Raw genomic sequence first — 18,506 nt, 5'->3', positions numbered from 1 at the left:
AGTGGTCGACATTTGGGCCTCGGGTCTCCACACTGCACTTCCCCCTTCATTCACTATGGTGTATATATGTGTATATATATATATATATATATATATGTGTGTATATATATATATATATATATATATTCTTTTTTTTTGCATGATGCCTTATACCTGGCCCCCTTTGGCAACTCGTGATCGCACCGGCTGGTGTGCTTCTTCCATGTAGGCTTTATTGCTTCTGAGCTAGTTGGCCGCTTGTTCACCTTCAAGCCTTTAAGACCCCAGATACTATCTCTTTCGATAGCCGGGCATCATCAGTTTTCTTCGCCACATTTGCTTATGCATCGGTTTGAGACCACTTTTCTAAATGACTAAATCGGATATTTATAAGTGATCCCCCATTCTGAACCTACTGAACTTTACAATCTAGAGGTAAAATAGCCCTTGTATAAACTGTAGTTAATTGCTGTAGTAGAAATGATAAACTGTTATGAGACCAGGTAGAGCTGGGGTCAAGGCAGGTTTTCCTGAGCAGAATGTAGCATGCTCCAGTACAGTGTTGCAGCCACTGTGTGCTTTCTGAGGTCGAAAACGTCTCCTAGAGAACTATCTTGGACAACTGTATCGGACATTATGTGGCCCAGCGGGTTTTCATTGACCAAAATGGGGGAATGTAGATTCCCATACCTTTCTTCTAGTCAGAAAGCTCCTTTGAAACCTGTTCACCGGAGGTCATGGCCCTGCTGGGACATGCAAGGGCAGTACCCTCGCTGACAGTGACACAGCAGTAGGTGAACTACCACAGTCAGGGCCTGCTGAGTCACATCTGGCTCATGGAGACGATGTGCACAGCAGAAGAAAACACCGACCAGTCTTGCATCACTCCCACAATAGCCCCTGTGGAGACCTCTTAAATGGGTCAATATACTCGATTCCATCGACACGACACTTCCCTTCGGGTGCCCTCGAAGCTCTAGTTGCTTCCGCCGAAGGTGACAGCAGCATCCTTGCTTTGTCAGCATGCAGGAATGGTGACAACGCACGACAGGAATACAGACTTTAGGTCCTGCAAAGCACAGCCTGCGTGGTTACCACATCTAGACATCTCCTCTCCCCTTACAGATGGTGGAAATGTACCCAACGAGAGTCCTTATTTCAAATCTGTATGTTTTGTTTCCTTCCAAGAAAGATCTGAAGTGGCTTCATACAGAAACGCAAAATAAAAATACAAGAGAATTCTTAAGGTTGGTAGGGACGTGGGGTTAAATCATCCACACGAATGGTATGAGTATACATTGACATAGAATTTTTCTAAATATAATTAGGTAACACTGAAAACAGGACAGGCTTACACTATGTATGTAATTACCCACCAGTTCCAATGGTAGAGACTATATAAGAAAATATCAATGAATATATGCAGACATTTAATGACACAGGTGCTTCCAACAGTGTGTAACTATAAAAAACTGGGAAAAACTTAGGTACAGTAGAACCCTGGACCTCGACGCTAATCAAGTTCTGGATCAATTTTTCCCATAAGAAATAACTGAAAATGGATTAATCCGTTCTCGATCAAATTTTTACCTTAACCTTGCCTTTTTATATAAAACATTACACAGAAATTTCAAAGTAAATAAGTTCAGAGTTAAATAATATAATTTAAATAAGTAACACAACATTAAAGTTTTTTTTCCTTTTTTTGTACATTTTATTAGGGGCTCATACAACTCTTTTCACAATCCACACATATACATACATCAATTGTATAAAGCACATCCGCACATTCTTTGCCCTAATCACTCTCAAAGCATTTGCTCTCCACTTAAGCCCTCTGCATCAGGTCCTCTTTTTTTTTTCCCCTCCCTCCAACATTAAAGTTTTTAACAACTACAGTATGGCCCATACATTGAGATTGATGAGGATCTGGATCTGTGGACACGGATGTGGAGAGGAGGTGTGGAGAGAGAGTCGTTGTTTGGAAGGGGAATCCGCTTTCCATAAAATCAACTGGTAGCTGCTTTTCAGGATTTTTTCCCCTTCTTTCACTAGGACCTGGCTTCCTTTCTCTAAAACAACCCCAAAAAATCTGTCTCATGTGGTCCGCTGTTGGCGGTTTCCTTAACTGTTAAAAGGATGTCCTAAATTATGATCAACAATATCGATAACACATTTAACCAGTTCCTTATGATGATTCTTTAAAAAAAAAACTCTTAGGACCCACATTTTTTTTCTAAAAACAGTACAAAAAGCCACAAAACTAAGAAAATTATAGGAAAACACTTGGAACACAGCCACAAAAGGTTTAAACAACACCAGCCAACACCAAGTGACCGAAGCAAACTGCTTTTGTTTACAAAAATCACGTGCATTTGGGTTGGAGTCAGATGTTTTGTTCGAACTCTGATGCAAAATTTTCTGGACATTTCACGTCGAAATCCAATTATGTTGCGTACTGATGCGGTCAAGTACCAGGGTCCTACTGTACAGAAGTTTGCTAAACATGTACATCAGTACAACTTGAATACGTGTTAAAGTTGAAAAGGATACTGCATAAGACTATTTCGTGACATAAACAGTTCGTATAAAGTGGACATAGCAAATTACAAAATTAAAAAATTATCTAACGTGTGTATATGGTTTGCAAGGAGAATAAAAAGTATACACCCCAGCGTTCATAGTGCTTATCTCTGGCCCTTGTACTCAGAGATAATATTTTAGAAGATTTAAGAATATAAAATATTCTTTAAAATAAGAGTATTTCTTTTTCTTGTCTTTATGTAAAAATTTCTATAACAAACATGCATCTGGCCATCATGTAAGAGAAAAAAAAACAGTGAATATACCTAGCGAAGAAACTGAGGCTCAGGTAGGTCAAGATGAGAAAACAGGGTGAAATCAGACTTCTTACTGCGTGCCACAGGTTCTAGACAATTGCTAGAAATGGCCCATAAATTTAGTTGTGAGCTTTTTGCAGCCAAAGCAAATGCAAACTATGGGGCTCTAGGATGTTGTCGTTATGAGAATAAGATTATAGTAATTAAATTCCCAAGACACGGTGCGTCCGGATAAACACTGTGTGCTAGGATTTGTTAGATGAGGAATCTCTGTGTTAGAAACCATTTTAAGTCACATCTGGCAGTGACTTCAGATAATGAGAATCATTCCTGTGGTGTCCAGGGTTAAGTAACAAGTCATAGGGTTTTTGATAGCCTAGAGATAAGGATGAGGGAAGCAAGAAAATTTTTTTAGGTTTGACAGTTCTCCCTCTGGATGGCCATGGTGTGTTTCTCTTTGTTGAATAGTTACATACCACCCCCCCTTTTCCTTAAATGACCTTTTGTCTCCAAGGAAAAATGACCTTTTGTCTCCAAGATGAGCCTACATTCTGACCTACAAAACTATAGAAATGATATTGAAGCCTGTGTACTCCAAGTTAATGTCCTTTGGAAAGGCCCACATTTCTGTGCACATGTGTATTCTGGTAGGTGGCAATCATTCTCTGTTGAACATTGACTCAGATGACACTGGGGTGGCCCTCATTTAGGGTGTACGCCATTGCCATGCCTCTGTCTGTATTCCAAATGAATGTACCAGTGAGACTCGGGAGTTGAATCCCGAGTTGAATCCACATTTGCATTGCTTACATAAAACATTCTGGCTATTTCTTCCAAGAAGCCTAAAAACACACGGTGGTGTTTTCTCCTTTTTCTTACTGCCCCCTACGTCAGGCCAGAGAGCAAACGAAAACATCCGTATGGGTGGAAATAGCTGAGTAGACCGGGAGAGAGACTGAGACTACTAAGAAAGTACGTTGCTGTGGAGTTTCGAAAGTTTATCCAACAGAAATAAACTTCTTCCAAACCATCTAACAAATTCACACTCACTAAAACAGTTCTTTTTCCTAAATGAAACTAACCTGTAGTGGAGCCATGACCTAATCTATGTAGTTTTCTGACCCCAAATACTTTACTTAAACCTAGAAACGAGGAAGCAGTTAGATAAATCCAGATTGCAGGGCACTCTGCAGAGCATTGTACCAGGTTCTTCCAAACTGCCAGTGTTGTGCAAAGCCGAAGAACACGGGTGGGAGGAGGGAGGAGGAGAAAACAAGTAGGACTTACTGGGACAGTGTGAGAAATCCAGATGTGGGTTGTATCAAACCAAAGCCAAACTCACTGCCATCGAGTCGATGCCAAAGCACCGCAGCCCTTTAGGACAGAGTAGTAGAACTGCCCCAGTGAGCTTCTGAGGCTGTTACTCTCACAGGAGTGGAAAGGTTCATGGAGCGGCTGGTGGTTTCGAACTGTGCCCTTGTCGATCGCAACCCAGTGGATGACCTCTGAGCCTACAGGCTTCCTCTGGGTTATGTACCGAGAAAATCGTAGCGTCCTTATATGAGTAAGGTGCAATAACGACTTGATGGTTATGTAGGACGACATCCTTGTTTGCAGGGGAAGCAAGCAAATATTTATGAATTAAGCACCATAATAATTCAGCGTAAGAAAAGGTGTGTGCGTGTGTTAGGGGAGGGGCTGGATGCATGCACATTTGTACCTAAGTCAGAAATAAAGCAAATACATGAAAATGCTGAAAAAATTCATTTAAAAGCCTAAAAGCACCCCCACACCACGGTATAGCATCCTTAACTAGTCACCCCAAGTGAGGCAATGGCTGTGTAATGATTACAGGAGTGACTAAAATAATAGCAGTGCTAATTGCTTATGTAAAACAACCTAGACAGCTGCGGATATTTAAAAGTTATGTGAATCAATTCATGTAATGTAATTAGAGCAAGCAAGAAATGTAGACGCAGAATTCCGTTTCTTCACCCAAATGACCAGCAGTAGTTCTGGGTAAGGCCCATTTGAGGAATTAATAACTAGCTGAGGAATGGTAACAAACCACTGTAAGCTGTGGTCTTACTTCTCCAAACCAGCGGTTCTAAACCTGTTGGTCTCAACCCCTTTGGGGGTTGAGCGACCCTTTCACACATATTTCCGATGGTCTAAGGAACTGAGACACCGCTCCTCTGTCTGTCTCCAGGCGGGTCCGCCCACATGCAGATACACCCACAGATGAGTGCCCGGCATGAAGACTGTGACCCATGCTACACCATGCTTCAAGACAAAATTACGTTTATTTGTCATTAGAAATGAATATTTCACAATATAGAATTACTGTTTTTGTGATTCATCACTACGCTTTAATTGTTTTCAAATTTGTAACAATGAAAATACGTCCTGCATATGCAATATTTACATTATGATTCATAACAGTAGCAAAATTACAGTGATGAAGTAGCAACGAAAATAATTTTATGGTTGGGGGGTCACCACACCATGAGGAACTATATTAAAGAGATGTGGCATTAGGAAGGTTGAGAATCATTGCTTTAAACCATGAGATGCCCCTTTCATATCGATGAAGTGTTTGTAAGCGGGTTTTTTTTCCAATAATGTTTCAGATAAACAAATAATAACTTCAACTCTCCTGGTGTAAACTTTGTCAGAAAATCCTTGTGGTTTAGCTGTATATACTCTATATGTCAGGCAAACAATTGATAAAAGCATTCATATAGGTAGATATAGATAATAGACTCAAATATATATCTCATATATAGAGAATGGGCTACAAAGAAAATTAGACTCTTGTGCAGCTTAAGAAAGCATGTCAAAACTATACTAGTCCTCTTCAAGAAGCAGTCCAATAAATCACATTCACAAAAAAACCCCAAACAGTAGACAACTTTAATTTCTGCATGTTGAGAAGCCTTTGAAGATATATTGAATGCCTTCGAGACTCAGAAGAGCTTTATTACCTTTCAGTACCTGAAAGATGTAAAGTTTAAATAGAATCTGAGTAGACGGTTTCCAGCCAAGGGAGTCTGGTAGCACAGTGGGTTAAGCACTCAGAGGCTAACCCCTAGGTTGGCCTGAGCATGTGGCAATCTGCACGCATGAAGCTTCCCGCCTTAGACACCGTGTGGAATTCCACCCAGGCCCGTAGAGCCACCATGAGTTTGAACGAACTCAATGGCAGCAGGTTCTTGTTTTTAAGTTTATAGCGGATTCACGCAATCATTAAGAGCCCTGGTAGCTTTGTGGATTAGGCGTGGGGCTGCTAAACTCAAAGTCAGCAGTTCAAAACCCACTGGCTGCCTCATGGAACAAAGACAAGAAGGTGGCATCTTCTTGCCATCGAGTAGATTTACAGTCATCAGAAAGCCTTTAAGACAGTTCCTCATGTTGTGGTGACCCCCCCAATCATAAAATTATTTTCGTTGCTACTTCATAACTGTAATATTGTTACTATTATGAATTGGGCGACCCCTGTGAAAGGGTTGTTTGACCCACCCCCCAAAGGGGTCGCAACCCACAGGTTGAGAACCGCTGCTGTACCAGGATCCCTGTGAGTCTGAACCAACTTTGTTTTTTAACACATTAATGACCAATGCCAACAGATATTAAAGAACCCTGAGAGTACTCTTATCTGTTCAAATTTCTCTCTTATCTGTTCAAATTTCAGAGTGATACATTCAGCCACACTTAAATTGTTACTCCTTGGCTTGCTGGGCTTACGGAAGGCCATCGCGGTTTTCCCACTATGACGGATGGAGCTGATGTTCCACCAGCTTGCATTTCCTTCCGGAGAAGAAATTTAAGATTGCTTCTCGGCAGCCCACCTGCGTCTTTCCCATCTTCTAAGCAGGCTTCTCTCGCTGCCGAGGGTGGGGATCTGGAAGGGTGGCCCTCAAACCACACATGTTTTTGCAATGAAACTGTGCACCGCCACCGAGTGGCCGTGGTTCAGGACATGATAGATGGTATTTTCATGTTGCCTCACAAAAGGGTCAAAATGGCATGGCGAGCCCCTGACAGTGAGACTGAGAAATGTTAGTCCTGGAAAGAAATTTATTTCATGGCTTCAGGGGAAGTTGGGCTGTCATGAATAGGCTCTCTCAGTCAGTGTATAAAAATATTATTTGTCAGGCAATGATGTATGTGAGACCGACAGTGTATGTGTGTTGGCAGACTGAGCAGCTACTTAAACAAACGCTGAGCCAACTTCAGTAGCCTGAGTCAGGCGTTCTGCCTTACACGCTGTGAGGGTCAGGAGCAGCAGCTCGCACGCCTGTTCTCCTGGAACGGCGCTAAGTGAACTTTATTCCTAAACCTTGTGGCCTCCGATCGTCCTAGGCAGCTGCCCCTTTCATGCTGCTTGTTTCCGCCCTTTCCTTCAACAACATCCATGTGGACGCGCCCTTTTTACTACTGTTCCGCTATGCACTTGCCCTGCCCCTCAAAAAACCCTCAAAAACAAAACAGTCCCCCAAACTCACTGCCACTGTGTCAATTGCAACTCAGAGCGAGGCTTTAGGGCAGAGGGGAGCTCCTACTCCCCCCCACCCCCAGTGGGCTTCTGGGGCTATAAACTTTGATGGGAGCAGGACGCATCCTCTTTCTACGTCAGAGCAGCTGGTGGGTTCCAACTGCTGACCCAGCAGTTAGCGCTGTTTAGATACGCTGTTAGGTACCATCGAGTCAGTTCCCAAGGAAAGCAGCCCTGTGGACAACAGAAGGGAACACCGCCGGGGCCTGCACACCTTCCTGGAAAATGTTCTCCTGTGTGAGCCCACGGGTGCCGCCACCGGGCGGGTCTATCCTGGTGCAGGTCTTCCTCTTTCCCGCTCTGTGTGGGCAGTGTTGTTGCTGCTCTCTTGGGGGTCTTTGTTCTTTCTCTCCTCCTTGCCCCCAAGGAAATCTCCACTCACTTCAGGATGCTAAGAGAGCTGCTGGGGCGCTGCCCTCTCACCTTGCTCACTCAGGCCAATGAGCTGCCTTCCTTGCCTCTCTGCCAAGGGCAGTCACAAAGGGAAGGGCTTCACATAAGAAGAGATCAGACCCTTTGGGTGGGAGGCTCCACCATCACTGTCAGAGGAGCGTTTCCACGTTTGGATGTCAGTCATAACAGTGTTCAAATTGAAATCTTCAACCCTGGGTATTTCTGAGCCAGGCAGCCTGAAGGAATGCATTTGTCAAAAATGGAAAATAATGTGTGTGAACCAAGTCCTGAGAGCCTCATCCGATGTATGGAAACGAAATGGCGTGATGAAAAAAAATTAACAAGGTCAAAATCCTAGTGAGCCCCATGTAATCGGGACAGCCGTGTGCTTTGCTGGGTTTCTAGAGAGCCAGCCCAGTCCTCTGGAGAAAGTTTTTAAAACAGAACATGCCCAGAGGATGTTGTTTTAGGTAGAAGGCTGATTTCTCAAATGTCACATGCGAAGAATTTTCTTTTAAATTATCCTACCCTCAGTCGGGAGAGGAGGGGATGTTTTCACTGGGAATGAGAGGTGTTATTTATCCTCAGGCCTTTGGTGGGGGGCGAGGAGGGGGGAGCAGAACAAAAGGGACGGAGTCATTTCAGGTTTAGACAAATACTCTTGTCATCAGCTTCCACAGAGAGCTGCATACAGGAAATCCAGGGAAAGAGGTGAGAGGGGGTTGAGGTGCTGCCCACTCCATCTGCCATGGGCCTGCTTTGCACCCCATCATCCATAGTACCACAGAACAGACTTACAACACGATGGCCCAGCCACCACTCCAGCAACGTCCTTTAAATTTGTAACACAGGGGCTCAAGCAGAAAGCAAATGTTGCGAGGATGATGGTGGCAACAAATGTACAAATGTGCCTGACACACTGGATAGATGTATATGGATTGTGATAAGCATTGTCCGAGCCCCCAGTAGAATGATTTAATTTAAAAAGAACCCTTAGGGCGTCCTTCCCCTCGTTGGAATCCGGTTAGTAAAGAAAGGGAGAGAGAACCTTTCATCTTGGCTTAAAGAAAACCGTACACGCTTTGAGGAAAGACCTCGGTTTTGAACTCGGCCGTCCTAGAGCACGCACGTCAGGAGTTACTGTAGTCACCCCGAATCAACTTGTATCGCGTCCAGGGTGGTGGGAGGAGACAGACAAAGCATGCCCTCTCAGCAGAACCCTGCTCCATCAGCCTAGCGGACCTCATCACCCTGCACAGTGAAGGAGCCCTACCGTCCGTTGGTCCACCTGCGGAAGACTCCCCCAAGGCCGGTGGAAAGTGCCTGCTTTCACTCTGTGTTCTCTCTCGTAGCTCATCTGGAAGAATGGCCTTGCCCTCTGCTGTCCTTTCCCACCCATCCCCCTAGCATTTTTCCTGTCCCTCTGCTGCCGGACCAGACTGGGGCTGGCCCCAGGTTCTATGTCAGAGGCCATGACCCAGGAGTCAGGGCAGCCCGCACTGCTGGCCTGCTCTGAATAATTATACGGAGGTATTGTGTGGCAGGGACAGGCTTGGGGACAGTGCAGCCACCCTGGCTAGCCAGGCCAAGGCGCTCTCCACTCGGACCTCAGAGGGAACAATGGGCCTGAAGAGGCTCCCACCAAACCTTGCTGCACAAAAGATTAAATTAGAAATGGACATTTGGCCAGCCATTTCATCCTTGAGACCGTCCCCTCTCAGGCTTATCCCGGGGATTTCCTGCTTCCGCACCGTGTGGCGGCCCCTCTGTCAGCACGTTTTCAAAGGGCTGCCCGACTTGGTGTCGAGATTCAGACTCCTTAGACTTCATGACACTTGGAAGGGCTCTTCAAGAAGCAAAAATCTACTAGATGTATTTTGGGGGATAAAATCATTGAAGGATATTCAATAGCAACAATGAGTTTAGTGATGTCTAGCATATCTACTTAAGGAACAGGAAATTTGAACTCTATTTTTAGAGATTTTATATTTAAAAAGGGTACTTAAAATCTAAGTAATTATGTAGAAGTCAATAAAGAAATAAAATAATCCATAGGGTTAGTGTGAGAACTATCGAAAATAATGCATATGAAGCACATGTGAGGTAAAGCGTCGTATAGAACATAGGAATACATTTTATACTCAACGACTTTGTCACCATTGTGTTCTTATTGTAGATCACACAAATACATGAAGTAAAATAACTCAATTCTACCCGCTAGAACAAAGATGTCCTCACTCTCAGCATTTTGGACCATAGAAAACAAACATCGTACATCTTCATTCCTCCTTGTTAGCTCTGCCTCCATCACCCTGCCTCATCTTTGCTACTGAACTCCTTGCAACCTGTTCCCACCCCCAACCTGCTGGACCACATCTCATTCCGACTCTCTGGGACTTCTCTGTAGAACTGGACATTGCTAACCAGTCCTCTTGCCTTTGACCTTCCTGAACCTCTTCATAACTCTTTAAACAACCCACCACCACCATCACCAGTGACCAGTTCCGGATTTCTAGCTCCTAGTGCCTCTTTTACCCTTGTTAGCCCAGGATCTGCACAGGTGAGTGCTCACTGTGGTCCTCTGGGCTCCCTTCTAACCAGCTCCTGGGCACCTCACAAACCCGCCATTGGTGCTGCAAGCGTACCCGCTTCTGTATTTGCTGGTCACCCCAGCCTGAAGATATGGGGCTGTGTTACTCTCTCTCCCGAATCCCTCCACCCAGCGTCTCAGTCAGCTGTCTGCTATAAAATCCACGAGGCCCACTCGCCTGGCTCGCCAAGTGCTCACAGAGAGCTAGACTGGTCTCCGTCTAGCTTCCTGTGTGACCCGCCTCATGGGCCCTTCACTGCGACCAGTCTGAGCTTGCGCTTGCAACTGGCCCTCAGTCCGTGTGCTCCTTCCTAAGAACCGTTGTTCTCTTGATCTCACCCCTGTGCTTCCCACAGGGCCAGATTCTGTTCAAGCGCGAAGCCTGCCCCACCCAGCCTACTTTTCAATTAGTAGCAGTCATTCCCTCTTTCCGTTTCCTTAGAGTTGCAACAGATCTCCTTTGCAGCGGTTATTGTTACTTTTTATGGCACTTAAATGTACACTGTCTTTAATTGGGCACTGGTGCTGCAACATAGGATAAGTACAATTAATGTCACTGACGTGCGCACAGGAAAATGGCGGAAGTGGCAAATGTTTGGTTGTATATTTATTTTAGATGGAATTGTGTCCAGCCCCACTCCACCGCGCAGACACACACACATACACACGTACACACGCACACGCAATAAATCCTAACCAGCTTCTCTCCTAGGGTATCTGAGGCAGAATGGATTCAATAGTATTGAATTTGGGTTGTTGTTGTTTTTTGTTCTTATTTTTGGATGCCTGTTGTAATTCCAGTTGGCCCTCGATTGTCTTTGTTGTGTTATTGAGGCAGCACTTACGCAGGGTGTGTTTTGAGCCTGTCTTTTTGAGACATAAATGAAATTAAATGAGGCCACCCATTCGGCAGCAGGAGGTGTAGTTGCAAAGCCCCGAGAGATTGCCTCATCATTGATTCGGAGCATCTCTAACCTGAAGGACTCTTTGGAGGAAGGGCAGGTGGAAGATGGGGGGAAGACTTTGGGAGTAATTTCGAACTTCCAGCCAAGCCCCAAATATGATAGGCAGTGGGGAAGATCGTCCTAGGGCCCCTTCAGGCTCAGTGGGAGCCAACAGCACCACTGGAGGCCTCGCTGTAGGAGCGTCCAGCTCCAAGACCTTCATGCTCAACACGCAGAGCTCAGGACTTGATGCACTGCCGTCTGAGATCCAGGAGATTCGGGAAACCCAAGCCAGACGATACTCAAGGAACATTGTCGGAGGGCCTATTCCTTAATAATGCAGGCATTCCAAAAGAAGCAATAGAGATGTCAGCAATGAGAAGAACAGCTAAATGACCTAACAGAGCTCCACCAGGAATTGGGCAACCTGGAAGAGAAAATCGCCCATCAGTCCCGGGACATCCAGGCGGCTCTGGAGGCATGGCAGACCCGAACCGCCACAACGGAGCAGCAGCAAGTGGTGCAACTGGAAGGCCTAGAGAATGCCACTGCCCGGAATCTTCTGGACAGACTCATCAATATCGTGCTTGCTGGCATGGTGGTGCTTTCAGTCTTTTTCTCCACGGTGGCCAACTGTGTGGTTCCCTCAGGAAGACACTCAGCACTTTATTCCTCGTGGTTTCATGGGCTTCCTCTGGAAGCTCTGGGACGCCCTCTTCAGCTGTGTGGAAAGGGTCTTTCCGTCCCCTAGAGGATGCTGGGGTAACAAGGAGGCAGCTGCTCCCCTGTCCTCTGGTAAGTGCATGCAGCGGAGAGCTAGACAATTTAACCTATAGGTTTCTAAGAGAACAAAAGGGTTGAGTAAATATGTTTACGTTTAGAATAATGTTTTTGTTTTATAGGGTTTTTTTTGTTGTTTTCTTCAAGAGACACAACTGCAATAGTATTTTATGATTTTTAAAAATTATTTCATCGGGGGCTCATGCTACACTTATCACAACCCATCCATCCATCCATCCATCCATCCATCCATCCATCCATCAAGCACATTTGCACATTTGTTGCCATCATCATTCTCAAAACTCGAGCCCCTGCATAAGCTCCTCATTTTTCTCCTCCCTCTCCATTTCCCCCTCCCTCGTGAACCCTTGATAATTTACAAGTCATTATTATTTTGTCATATCTTATACTGTGCAACATCTCCCTTCACCCACTTTTCTGTTGACCAACCTCCAGAGAGGAGTATTTTACAGATTTTATCCAAAAGGTTTTTTTGGACAAAAATCGTGGATCATTTTAATGTAGCATGATTTTCCTTGGGATGCAGATCTTAAACAGTCCTTTCACACGCACCAACGATCTGGAGCGCACCGAAGGACATTTCACATCGTGGCTTGAATGACTGCACTCAACAACCCACACACAACAAGGAGACAGCCCGATTAGGGCAAACCCGTTAAACACAGTGCCCTGCCTTGTCTGGGGTCACCACCGCTCCCCTTCCCAGACTGACTTACCGTGAAGTCCTACACACTCTGTGTCTGAAATGTCGGATTTGGGTGGACTTTCCTGGACCATGGAAGAACACAGGGATCGCCTCGACTCTCACACAGGTTGGCTGCTTGTGCTAATCACTGTGGAAGTGTGGTTGCATTTGACCCTTCCCCCTTCCCCTGGCGAGGACTCCAGAGTGTGGGCATCACGGCCCCCCCCCCCATGGGGTCACTGCGCAGTCGTCCTGCAGTATTTGGACATAGCCCTGTGCATCTTCAATTTGACACAAAATCCTTTGGCGGCACTTTTAAGGTTTTGTTTTTTGTTTTTAATCTGTTCGTGGTCACCAATTTAAGAGCCAGAAATCTGAACAGCATACTGGAAGAATGTCATACTCAAACGCTCAGTGCTTCCTATGGTTTCAAATAGGATATTGTTATTATTGTTGGGTCTTTTTTTTTAAGCGGTTGGGAGGGTCTTTTATTTTTCTTTTGTAATAGTGTTTTGTTTTGTTTTAAAAAGAAAGAAATTAAATGGAAGGGGAAGAGTCAGGCACAAAAACATCGCCCTGGAGGTGAAACTGGGGAGCCAAGGGCCCTCTAACGGCTCACCGAGAGAAAGCCTTCCGTAAGGCAGCATGTTCAGGTCCCTCAACTGAGAGGAAACACGTTTCTGTTACAGTCAACCACTGTTACAGCAGTACTAGATGGCCACTACTATATAAATGTGTGTGCGCGTGCACACACACACACACACACACACACACGGTAATGCTGTTTTAGTCAGACACGCTTCCAAGCCCTTTATGTGAATTAGTCTATCATCCCAGTAGCCTCATAAAGTAGAAGCTATTGTCATCATCATACCCATAATACAGGGGATGGCAGCCAAGGTACCCAAACACTACCAGTTGCCGGCAAGCCAATTCTGACGCTGACTGTAGAGCACAGTGGAAGCAAACGTCCGCATCCTTCCATGTGAACTCAGGTACAGAGAGAGTGAATAGATACCAAGTGACAGCGTCCTGACCAAGCCAGACTGGCATCCGGGCAGTCTGCCTCTACCATCTCAGCACTCAACCGCTGTGTTTCTAGCTTCTCAGAGTCCCTGGGAGGTTGTCTTAGCGCCATGCGGAATAGCATCTCACTCCTGAGGATGGGTGAGAGAAACAGCACCCAGCTCGCACATGTTTTCTGAGGGTCTGCGTACTATTTACAGGGATGAGAAACACTGATCCAAGGCAGCCCTTCTTCCTCTTCACTGCTTTGCATTTCATTAAGTGTTTCATTTGGTGAAACTTGCCCAACAGCCATGTTTCGTACAAACCAGTTTTAATTTGCTCATTCATCAGTCGCAGCTGGTAGCCATCTCCCAGCTTCAAAATGGCTGGGCAAGATCTAGCTCGGAAGCAACCAAGCCCACATGGAAGAAGCACACCAGCCTGTGTGATCATGAGGTGCCGAAGGGATCAGGTATCAGGCATCAAAGAACAAAAAATCCTATCATTGTGAATAAGAGGGAGTGTAGAATGGGGACCCAAAGCCCATCTGTAGGCACTGGACACCCCCGTACAGAAGGGGTTACGGGGAGGAGACGAGCCAGTCAGGGTACAGTCTAGCAACGATGAAACATACAACTTTCCTCTAGTTCTTGAATGCTTCCTTCCCTCCCCACTATCATGTTCCCAATTCTACCTTATACATCCAGCTAGACCAGAGGATGTACACTGGTGCAGATAGGAACTGGAAACACAGGGAATCCAGGGCGGATGATCCCTTCAGGACCATTGGTGAGAGTGGCGATACCAGGAGGGTGGAGGGAGGTTGGGGAAGAAAGGGGAAACCAATGACAAGGATCTACATGTGACCTCCTCCCCGGGGGTTGGACAACAGAAAATTGGGTGAAGGGAGACATCGAACAGTGTAAGATATGACAAAATAATAATAACTTATAAATTATCAAGGGTTCGTGAAGGAGGGGTGGCAGGGAGGGAGGGGAAACAATGAGGAGCTGATACCCAGGGCTCAAGTAGAAAGGAAATGTTTTGAGAATGATGATGGCAACAAATGTACAAATGTGCTTGACACAATGGATGTATGTATGGATTGTAATAAGAGTTGTACGAGCCCCCAATAAGATGATTTTTTTTTAAATAGCTGGGCAAGGGGTGTCCTCATTTTTCTTGTAGGCACACAGGGGTCATCTAGTGACGGGGAAGAGAATTGCACGTCTTTTAAGTAAGGCACTGGAAGAAGCTTGGGTAAAACAGGTAAATTATAACCAAAGCTTTTTAGGAGGTAACTTAAGGGGCCGCATAAAGATACAGTTTGAGTACTGTTAACGTTAACCCATGTGCTGTTCCAATCACGGGCCATTTCTTGATCAGTACCACTTCAAAAGATTTTGACATGACAAGGGAATCTCATTTTATTGGTCTCTTTTTTTCATGTGCTGAGTTGTAGTCACTGAGGGCAATAAACACCTCATTGTAAAAAAAAAAAAAACCCAACTGGGTAGAATGAACAGATTGGATTACTTTGTTGTGTTCACCTGCTTGCTGTTTCTAATGCGAATTCTCCAACGCCTCCACACTTCCCTCTCACTAGGGAAAGATTCTGTACTCTCCCACAGAATTTCTCCCCATCGGACTATTTCTTTGTGAGGGGCTGAGAATGTATTAGGTTAATGTGGAAGACGTGGATGAAGGTGGGTGTGTCCCTGGGAGGGTGTTGCACACCGTGTCACATGCTTGCTAAATCAGCAAAGCTTGTGGGCACACACACAAAGCACAGCTCATTAAGTCACATCTACAAGTCAGATGGACGTTTTCCTACCTTTGCCAAGCCTGTGCGTGAGGGAGTATTAATGAGGGCAGAGTCGTTAGAGCTCAGCTTCCGTATTTGCTAATTGCCAATTTGCTGATATTCTGGTCTCTTGGACCAAATTTGCTTTTGTGAACAAACACCCGATCCATTTGCTCTCCCCACATTCATTAAACGCATCATATTTGTGAGGATGCCTTTTTTCCTTCTGTGTTTCCAAGAGACTTTACTTACATAACGGTAATAATATTATGTGTTTATTAATTACAGGCGCTGAAAAGGCACTTCATAGGCACCGTTTCCGTTGGTACTCTTAAAACCCACAAGACTTTTCGAGGGAGGTCCTTTTAGGACTCCATTTTCCAGATGAATATAAATGAGCCTTGGAAAGCAAGAAGCTTGCCCAAGGCTATACAATTAGTAAATAATGCATGTAGAATATTCATCTACCAATCCGCCCCCTTTTGTAGAATGAATTTAAACTGAAGCATTGTCTCTTTCTACTCCATGAGTCTTCCAGACAGTGTATGACTTTCAGTAGGTACTTGATATGCGGCTTGCTTTGTTGCTTTAAATATATATATATACATATATACCTGTAAACCCTTTCCTGGTCATCCATGCCTCTAGATCTGAATCCTCTTTAGGTAATTAATAACCAAAGTAGAAGAGACTGGTGATGGCTGACAACCCGAAAGGAATGTGGGCAAGTCCCTGAGCCAGTGGAGAAATATTGTTGGCCAAAGGAAAGGGAAGTTCATTGGTCTAGGGCATAGGTTTCCAAATGCAAAGAGAACAAAAGCAATTCGCCTGCTGCCCCTTTTCCAAAAAGAAAAAAAATTTACTCAACACCCCACTGGCGATGAAAAAGTTTTGTACGATAGCCCATCATGTAAGATAAAGTTAGGTTTCTGCTTTTGTACTTCTACTCCTCCCCGGGCACACACCAGATTGTTCCACCCACCCCCACTCCACCCTACCCCGGAGGGTGGTATTGCCCGCTTTGGGACCACTGGTCTAGGGGACCGCTATTACTTAAGGGTCAGGATGTGTAGGGTCACATTTGCTTAGACTCTAGCTTTCTTTCCTGTCCGTTCACCCTTACACATGGCAGGTTTCACCCTAAATCTGAATGCCTAGCCATGTGAGCCATCGCCCCGGGACCATTAGATACAGCCCTGGTGAAAGGTGGATGTTTCCCTTCCTTGGCCTCCGCACCAGCTCTCCCCTCTCCGCCTTTCTCCTCCTTCCCTCTCTGGGGTTGCAGAAGGCCTACCCTGTCCTTTGTGGCTGCTCTCTCTGACTCTGCTGTTCTCCCTGGAAACCACAGTGCTTACGTCTCGGGAGTCTCGGGTAACCAGGCACCACGTGTGTGCCAGTGTGTAACTCAAGGCAGGCCATTCTCCAGTGCCCATCCTGAGCCTCTGCTCTCTGCGCCGCCCCCCGGCAGCCCTGCAGTCTCAGTGCCGGTGTGCTGCTCATGTCGGTGCTGTTTTCTATGCCAGTGATTCTTGTTGATACTGGTTGTCTTGACATCATTGGGGGCTCCAGGTCCTGGTTCCCACCCTAAATTGACAAACAGTTCATGCAGTCAAATGTCTGAAAACTTGATAAACAAGAATGAGCCAGTTTGTTTCAGGAGCTCTGGTTTCATACACCAAAATCACATCGTGCCTAGATGGAGAAGTTGGCTTCACGTTTTTGTAGTTTTTAAAGCAAAATCGGAACACGTGGAAAACCCATGTAGCCCATTGCTCAGCTTGCCCCTTGCCTGGAACTTCTTATGTAGAAATAGGAGATCCTTTATAGAGAGTGGATTACCTGCTAACAACTGGGAATTGGTTTTCTTTCTTGTTTAACTGAGTTTCTCCATGTAAACCCAAAACCAGACCTATCACCATGGAGCCAATTCTGTTCACAGCTACCCAATGGGCCAGAGCAGAACTGCCCCGCCAGTGCCCGAGGCGGTAAATCTTTTTTTTTTTTTTTCACACCAACAGCTTTACATCATTTATTGTTAAACTTGATTAGGAAGCAAAAAAAAAAAAAAAACAAGGAATAAACCAGATTATTTGCCAATAGAAGAAGTTCAAGTCATCAGATGGGGACAAAATTTGAGCCTGGGAAAATGCGGCCGTGCGTGCCACCCTTCAGGGGGCTCCTTACAGCCCCAGCTTGGTTCTTCTCCAATGTCTTCTCTTGGAGTTGTACCTGATTTTATTACCGGTTTTCATTCGAATCCATTGGGGAATGGGCCGATTCTGCTTCTGTTTCTTGGCCAGGAATCTCTTGATCCTGAAAGTCTTATGAGACGACATGGTGAAGTCGGAGCACCACCACACTCGGGGTGGCAAAGAAACGGAGAGAGGGAGGAGAGGCGAGGCGGTAAATCTTGACAGACGCACATTGCCTTTGCTAGCTCCCAGAGAACAGCGGGGCGGATTTGTCCCACTGACCCTTTTGGCTCGCCGGCAAGCGCTTTAGCACTGCGTCACAAGGTCTCCTTTTGTCCGTATTGTGTGTCCCATAGGTTTTTATCCTGCTGATGCAGTTTCCAAAATTGTCCTGCTGCTTTTCTTGCTAGAAACGAAAGTAATCTTGCACACCTGGTTCACAGGATTGTTTCGGCTCGAGGTGTGCTTCCACGTGACAATCAGAAGGGCCACGCTGCCTCTAGTTTTGTTTATTTGAATTCCAAATGTGTTCCTAGGTTTCCTGACCCGGGTGGCCTAGTGGGTTACACGTTGGGCTACTAACCACTAGGTCAGCAGTTCTAAACCACTAGCCACTCCTTGGGAGAAGGAAGAGGCTTTCTACACCTGGAAGGATTTCATCTCAGAAACTCCTAGGGGCAGTTCCGGCTCTGTGCTGTAGGCTCGATAGGAGTCA

The 18,506-nt window shown here is 45.4% G+C and overlaps 1 protein-coding gene and 1 pseudogene across 1 annotated transcript in view; both read left to right on the top strand.

Annotated features, from left to right (window-relative positions):
- PRTG (protogenin) overlaps window positions 1-18,506 on the top strand; it is a 130,050-nt gene that overhangs the window by 88,982 nt on the left and 22,562 nt on the right. The gene's annotated exons all lie outside the window — the stretch shown is intronic.
- LOC142426111 (transmembrane and coiled-coil domains protein 1 pseudogene) lies at window positions 11,240-12,137 on the top strand (annotated as a pseudogene).

Source organism: Tenrec ecaudatus, chromosome 14 (assembly GCF_050624435.1).
Source record: "Tenrec ecaudatus isolate mTenEca1 chromosome 14, mTenEca1.hap1, whole genome shotgun sequence".
NCBI classification, from domain to species: Eukaryota; Metazoa; Chordata; class Mammalia; order Afrosoricida; family Tenrecidae; genus Tenrec; species Tenrec ecaudatus.
Note: the sequence above shows the minus strand (reverse complement) of the source record. Positions and strands in the feature narration are given on the sequence as shown.